Here is an 8794-nt window from a genome sequence, read left to right on the forward strand (position 1 = left end):
AAGGGCCCCTCATTGGGTTAATGTTTTGCTGTTGTCATCTTGATATTCTTAATTTTGAGCAAGGGGAGCACTCATTTTTATTTTGCACTGAATCTCACAAATTATTTAGCTGGTGCTAGGAACAAAGGAGGGAAGTACCACAGAGATGATATTAATAAAACACCTATATGTCAGGCACAGGGCTAAAAGCTTAAAACAGATTATCTCATTCAACATGCCCTAGAAGGTAGGGATTATCATTTTCATTTTACCAAAAATGAAACTGGCCAGCAGAGACTAAGGTGCTTATTCACGATTATGAATCTAGTAATGGTAAATCCACTTGTCAGGGTTTTTCATAGAGAAGAATTTATTAATAATGTTTCTTTCATAGAGGAAATCACTCCATCTGCCCATTTTCCTTCGTGCTTCAAACATCAGACAACTTGAAGTAGGGAGAATAAACACTATTTGAATATAATAAGAGGCATAAAAATATAGTTTATATGAGTAACATGTGTTGCTTTGTTGTGGAATGAATTAGGAAGTGCTTTTTTAATTCTATATATCCCTTTCTTGGTTTTAATTAGATGGTATATAAACATATTTAATTAAATAAAATTATGGTTGAACCAATATTCATGGGAGAGCATGGGGTTGCAGTGTGACTAGCATATTTTAAAAAATGCAGACATTTACAAGCTTCAGTTGTCAAGACACCATGAATATTAAAAGACACAAACAACCATGTCACTTAAAAACACCATGAACATTAAAAGTATGAACACCCACATCAGTGAAGTGTGGGAAAGTTACCAGTGCTTCTCTCCTCCTAGTCAAATTGGCCACATATGGCTCAGAGGAGAAACTCTAGACAGTGTTCAAGGGCTTTAACATGAAAAGTGTGAAGGTGTTTGTGAGTGTCTGTATTTTATGTTGGTAGGTAGCTAGGTAAGTAGAGGTTGACTCTGAGGTCAAAGGAAAAATCTGAATTGGCAAAAGCCAATTAGTAGTCTTGTGTGTAGAGGCCAGGGATATTGCTGAACATCTTATAATGCACAGGACAGCCTTTCACAATAAAGAATTATCTAGCCCAAAGTGTCAGGTGGGCTGACCAGGGGTTGGGCACTTCGACCTTGTAGTAGCATTTTTACCATCCTTTCCTCCATTTTACCATCTCTCTCTCTTCTCATTAGATTCAGGTCCCCAATTGGAATGAAGAACTGATCTTCGCATGGGGGCTTTTAATTATAAATGGACATTTTTAGAGAAGGGAGGATATAAGAGAGGGAGAGAAGTATTATTTAGTTGCTTTTCTTTGTGGGAATTTACATTCTGAGGCTAAAGAGGAACGCATTTGCTAGAAAAGAGATTTAAGAAAATAGCCACATTTTTATGGATTTTGTGAGTTGCCCCTAGGGTGAAAGGCTGATGACTCAGAAATAATTTATAAGGTTTAGAAGTGAAAACCAGAAAACACAGAAAGGCTTCAGATGGTTGAAAGCAAACTATAATTATGACACACTGTCGCGCAATATGCATATCATGCAGTATTTACTTAACAGCTTTCATCCAAGGATCTCAAACCCTTTGTGCAAAAACTTTAATCATCATGAAGAAAACCTCTTCCCTCTCTGTCTCTCATTGCACATCCCAATGCACACCAAAGTTGCAGTTTCAACTTTTCTCCGTGTTACCTAAAAATATTTGCTTCATACCATGTGACTGCGGCTATGAGAAGGTGTAAGCTTCTGTTTGCTCTGACCTTTCTTTGTGGTTCTGTAGAAGTCTGATGAAAAGCCTGCATAGTTGTTTTAGTAATGACATTTAAAAACATGGCTCGTCAGGCTGTGCTCAATGAGCCTTTCTTTGTCATTTTGGAGAAATGGGGACCAATGTGATCACAATACAAGTCATTAGGTCCCAGCTTATAAATACAGTCTGCAAACTTCAACCACTGAGGGAAAGAGAACTACTGGATGTCATATAGAAAGTGCAAGCAAACTGAAATAGATCAGGTTTATTTTGTTACATTTATAGGCACCTAACTTTAACGTAACAATTTTTAAAAAAGGGAACTCCTTCGTTCTCTCTGCTCAGCAGGGAGCCTGCTTCCCTCTCTCTCTCTCTGCCTGCCTTTCTGCCTCCTTGTGATCTCTGTCTGTCAAATAAATAAATCTTAAAAAAAAAAAGAGAGAGAGAACTCTTTCTCTGATTGCAAAGGCAATTTCGTGATTATTGTGGAGAATTGGAAAAATATAGGAAGGAAGGAAGAAGAAAATGGAAATAATCCATAATAATCCATAATTCAGGTGCTCAGAGATAACCATACTTTAATAGTCTTTTCATAAAACACAACTTAGGGTTTTTTTATTTCACAAATATATTTCCACATCTATTTCTTTACCAAACCGCAAAAACCATTGTGAGATCATTGTCAGAACAAATGACATCGAAAAACCTTTATACATTTACTTGCTTTTGATGTTAATACAGAGGAAATGAATAAATATGGTTTCAGCATCATCTTGGAGATGTTAATAATTTCATTTTAATCAATAATCTCCATGTCCCTGATTTGAGTTTACCATAAACTCAAAAAGGAAATAATATTTATATGTATAGGACTTAGTTGTTAAAGCTGGTTCAAAGAATTCATTAAAGTTCCTGTTAATCCTAGAAGTACTGCTTGTGTCCCTGATATTTTTAAAAATTATTTTTCTTCTTATCCATTGTTTAAGATTTTCTAGAAGACAAAAAATAAAGACTATAATGTGAAAATCTTCTATAACCACGCTGCACTTTGATACAACCACTGTTAACAGAGTTAACCACTATTAATAATATATAGATATACTACATCAGACCTTTTCTTATAATGCTTAGTATAAGATAGACATAGTGATAATCATTTCTAATTTAGATGAGTGGGCTCATACCATACAGACTTCCTGCACTATGTTTTTTCAATTAGTATCTCTTGAACATTTATTTTCCATGTACAAAAATATACTGTATTCTTGGGGCACCTGGGTAGCTCAGTGGGTTAAAGCCTCTGCCTTCAGCTCGGGTCATGATCCCAGGGTCCTGGAATCGAGCCCCACATCGGGCTCTCTGCTCAGCAGGGAGACTGCTTCCCCCTCTCTCTCTCTGCCTGCCTCTCTACCTACTTGTGATCTCTGTCTGTCAAATAAATAAGTAAAATCCTTAAAAAAAATGTACTGTATTCTTTTTAGAGGTTGCATTATTTTATAATTCCATATTGATAGGCACTTATCACTTATTTTCTACTGTAATAAATATCCCTGTACATACATCTTTGCCCTTCTTTAGGAATTCGAACCCACCCTTTCCTAACACAAATCTAACCTAAAAGTCTAGTAAGAATGTTATCTTTATCTTTTTATATTAAGAAAACACCATGTGAAAACATACCGTGATACATACACAAGGCCTGTCAGTTCTGCTTCTGGCCATGCTCTCAAAACTCTCCACTCCTCTGAATTTGCAGCTGATACACCCCATGTCCAGGCGACATACATTCACCTTTTACCATCTATGGGCCCTAGAATGATCTTTTAATGATCTATAATTTCATTTTCCTGTTAAGAACCTTTTAAACTCTTCCCACAACATTTAGAGTAAAAATCAAATGCCTTTCTTGCCATAGTCTTCACGGCACCACCAGGGCACACTTGACCTTTCTTTCTTCCTTCTTCTCATAATGGTTTATCATTTCTTCCTTGCACCTGTGCCACACCAGCCCCCTTACTATTCTGGGGGTGTATAGTAATCTGCAATCAGCAAGCTGGAGACCTAGGAGAGCTGGTGATATAGTTCCAGTCTGAACCTAAAGGCCTGACAACCAGGAGATCCAATGGTGTAAATTCCAGTTTGAGTCCAGCACTGAAAGCAGAAGACCAATGTCTCAACTCCATGACATGTAGAAAAGAAAAACAGATTCTCACTTAGTTTTTTGGCAGTATTTAGGCCTTCAACAGAAGTGGATGAGGCTATCCACATTGGGGAAAGCACTCTACTTCACTCATTCTACCAATGTGAATGTTAATCTCATCCAGAAACATTCTCATAGACATACCCAGAATAATGTTTAGCCAATATATGGGCACCCTGTGGCCCAGTCAAATTGATGAATGAAATTACCACAGGACCTTCCAGCCTCTAGACCGCTCAATCATTTGAAAGTTTTTTCATATTAACTGACTTGCTTTTTTTTTCCAGTTCTCAGTTCAAATGTCAACACCTCCAACGGATTTTTCCAAACCACACTCTCTCAGATGGCCTCCCCCAGAATCAGATTCTCTCTTGACATACCGAGTATTGTTTATAACACCAAATATGTAACTGTTTATTTGCTGTTTACTTGTATTTAATCTCTCTCTCCTACTAGAATGTAAACTGCATTAGGGCAGGGACCTAGTATGCCTTATACTTTAACAGCTACCAAAAACATATGTGCAGTAAATGAATGGCACTATTTCAACATCAGTTGGCTAACTTAATAATGTTAGATTTTTAAGTACTATATAAACTAATCTTCCTTATAGAAGAATTCTAAATATTATATGTAGATAAGCTCCTCCAGGAGGTGGAGCTTAATCTCTTCCTCTTATAGGTGGACTAGATAGTGACTTACAAAGCATAGAGGATGGAAAGAGAGGAATAGCAAATTTACAGTGGAGAAGGCTGGCAGTCACTGACTCAATCAAATGACCATATAGGTATCATAAACCACTGGTAAGATGCATTCTGAAGGGCATAACATCACATCTATGGAAATCTTGCCCAAAACATAGAACCTCAATGTAATCATAAGAAAACCTCAGACAAATGAAGGAGTTAAAAAACTATTGATTAGTTGTCATCAAAAGCAGCAAAGTCACAAAAAGCAAGGTAAAAGGAAGTGTTACAGGTTAGAAGAGACTAAGACCTGACATCTAAACATAATGTAGATTGAATTCCAGAACAGAAAGATAACATTTATGGGGAAAACTGGTGAAACCCAGATAAAATCTCAAGTTTGTAGAAATACATCAATGTTGGTTTCTTAATTTTTTTAAAGATTTTATTTATTTAGTTGAGGGACAGAGAGAGCACAAGTGGGTGGGGAATAGAGGCAGAAGGAGAAGCAGACTGCTCACTGAGCAGAGAGCCCCATGCAGGGCTCAATCCCAAGATGCCAAAATCATTACCTGAGCCGAAAGGCAGATGCTTCACGACTAAGCCACCTAGGTGTCCCTGGTTTCTTAGTTTTGACCAAAGTACCATGGTAATGTGACATGCAAACACCTGAGGAAACTGGTGAGGGCTGAGAGAGACCTCTCTTCATTATCTTTGCAACTTTTCGCGTTGGTGGTATATTGGTGAGCATAGCTGCCTTCCATTATCTTTGCAACTTTTCTCTAAGTGTCAATTTACTCCAAAATACAATGCTTATTTTTATTTATCTTTTAAAGATTTTATTTATTTATTTATTTAACACAATGTTTATTTAAAAAAAAATCCCAAACTAGAACCTAAATAAACCTTAATGTTTTATTTTCACATCTTTACAAATAAAAGAATACAAAAATGAAAAAGAGAGTCCTCTAGCCTCAGCATGCGCGCGCACACACACATACACACACACAAAGGGAACTAACTCTGTGAGGTGATGGCTGTGTTAATTAACTTGATTGTAGTAATCATTTCACAATGTATATGTATATTAAATCATCATGTTGCATACCCTAAATACATATAGTTTTATTTGTAATTATACCTCAATAAAGCTGGGGGAAAAAACTTACATAGTTGTTGCTGATATCTAAAAGTGCGATGAACATTTTGCCTTTTTATTAGTTAACATGTATAAATTGATAACTACCATCTTCTGAATCATGTTTACAAAATTTTTGAACTTCCTAGGTCTCAACTATTGTTTTCCATTTCTATTACCATACTGTAAAATTCCTTAAAAGATGCTATCTGTGCAGTTAATGCCCATTTAATTTTTATAATTGAAGGATATTTTTGAAAATACTGGCACCCAACAGATAATTACTGCTGTTAAAATCATCACTCCATAAAAAGAGTTTCCACATGAGATGATTCTTACTTGTCTATAAGTTATTTTTCTTTTGAGTAAAAGCCAGAAAGATTATCAAGAAATCAGTGGTAATGAGAACCTGAAGTCAGAGTTGTTCAGTATACAACCCACCTGAGGTGATGGACACGGAGCGTTACCAACAGATTCTTCGGCTGGGGTCTGAAATCGTTCCTTCCTCCAAGGTAGTAACTATGTAAGAGCCTAAAGCACTTTGTTACTTTTGTTCTCACTCAGGCTGTTATCTTCATTCAGATAATGGCATCTGTTACATTCACTTGTATAATGACAAACCAATAAGTAATCCACTGAAGGGGAAAGATTCTGATTTTGAATTTAATTTAATACAAAATCAGAAAAGATTCTGGTTTTGGATTTATACAGCATTACCTCAGAAATTGATCCTTACTTGGGACGTTTATAAAATGTTGACTTTCTTTTCTTTCCCTTCACGAAGGCACAGATCAGAATCAGAAAAGACTAAGAAAGATGAGGAAATATCACAGATGGGAGGAGACTGAGAAAACAAAACAAATAGATGAGAGCTAGGATCCTGGATCGCATCCTGGGACGGAAAAAGGACGTTGGGGGAAAAAAAAAACAGGCAAATTTGAATCAGCTATGCAGTCCACAGTTTTGCACCAATGTTTGTCTCCTGCTTTTGATAATTTGATTATGGTTACGTACATTGTTGACAGAGAAACTGAGTAAAAGGGAGAAAACAACTTTCTGAATTATTTTTGCAACTTTCTTTCCAATTTTTTTAAGTCTATAATAATTGCAAAATAAAAAGGTTTCTTTGTAATTGCGTTGGAAAATTCCTCAGGAAGTTGTTATTTCAGAGGGAAACATACTGTTTCTCAATAGTTCCAATAGAGCTGGTTTTCCCTCCAGCTTTGAAACAGAGCATTGTTTCTTTAGTTGAGCAGCAGATAAAGTACGATTATTGATGTGTGCTTTAGGAATATTTTGTACAGAAATACACATTTCAAGATGCCAGAATTATACTTTGCACCATGAAATGTCTGTATTTTGAGAGGTCCATCGGAAGCAAGACCAACTGATAGAAAGATCCATATTTCTCAACTTGTGTTTATGCCAGAGTGTTGGTTCACTGAGTGGGCTATTGGGCTAAAATGCCTAGATAATTTAAAATTGGGGGAACTTTTTTCCTCTTTCTATATTTTTTTTCTTTCTTGTCAAGTGCATATAGTTGAATTTGAATAAATAAAATGTAGATATCATGTGACTTCACTGTGGTCCATTGGAGGAAGTAAGTACCCACGAATTTTGCTATCTGAGTGCTGGGGGAGTTCACTCTTTGATATCATCTTGTAAATGATAATCATTAAAAGTAAGTTCTTTTGGCACTTCAGCAATAATATCGTTTTATAATTACTATTCAGTAATCACCTACCACATGCTTACCCATTGTTCTCTCTCTGGTCTATCTAATACATAACTCAAGAAGAAAATGTCTCTATTTTACAGAGGAGGGGAAATGGAGGCTCAGAAGAGTTAAGCAACTGGCCCACTCTAGGCTTTGACCTCAGATTGGACTATCTCTAAATGTCTCACTATTTGTATGGGTTGGACTAGCCTGCAACAAATTCTACCCTCAGTGAAGTTATGTCATAGTGAGATTTCAGTAATACAAGTCCTATGACCTGTTTGAATAGTCTGCTGATTTTAAGAGGAGATGTGATACTTGAAAATGGTCTTAAATAATTATATTTCCTTCAGTATGTAGAAATATATGAGAAAATCCAACATCTTCTAGTTATTAAGTTATAGGTTCTATTAGTAATGGAATGTATTAAGCTAATACATTATGTATTTCTTAAGTACATTAACTTAACTGTATCAAGATCCTAGAATGCTTTTTCATAATGTATAGTATTGCAGTATAATAAATGTGTTTTTTTAAAAGCCAGAGAAGGAGTCAGTGATCTAAAAGAAGTAACTCAATGTTCACTTTGAAAAGTCTACTTCTTTGGCCCTTTATTTATCATTCAGACGTATAGTGAAAAATTTATTGGTAATCTCCTCCATACAAAGTCACTCTTTTTTTTTTTTTTTTTTTTTTTTAATTTGACAGAGAGATCACAAGCAGGCAGAGAGGCAGGCAGAGAGAGAGGAGGAAGCAGGCTCCCCGAGAGAGCAGAGAGCCCGATGCGGGGCTCGATCCCAGGACTCCGAGATCATGACCTGAGCCGAAGGCAGCGGCTTAACCCACTGAGCCACCCAGGCGCCCCCGAAGTCACTCTTTCAAAGCAAAGATAAATAACCAATCTTACCCTGATCTCACTGACAGTTCCAACTAAAAATTTTAATTATGGACTTTGGACATGGGAAACATTATTCAGTTGAACTTTTATTTTAGAATACAGATGCTCTGTAATTGAACTGGTAGACAAAGATCATTTACTTGATAAAGAAGCAAGGAAAACGTTGTGCCGATTTCCCCTTTCACCTTACAATTAAAGTGACATAATTAAATACTATACTTTTGCTCCCTGTTATAAGATACAGGTTTAAACCTATCCCTTACATCACAAAACCCAACAAGTTTCATTCCCTGCACATCAGCAACCCTTCTCAGTGAAGTCAAAATGCAGTAAAGGGGTTCTGAGATCCTCCTTGCCAGACCAGACAATGTTCTCTCCAAGGGATGTAATAAACAAAGAACACCAGCACTCCTTACCTGAG

Source organism: Lutra lutra, chromosome 12 (assembly GCF_902655055.1).
Source record: "Lutra lutra chromosome 12, mLutLut1.2, whole genome shotgun sequence".
Classification (NCBI taxonomy): Eukaryota; Metazoa; Chordata; class Mammalia; order Carnivora; family Mustelidae; genus Lutra; species Lutra lutra.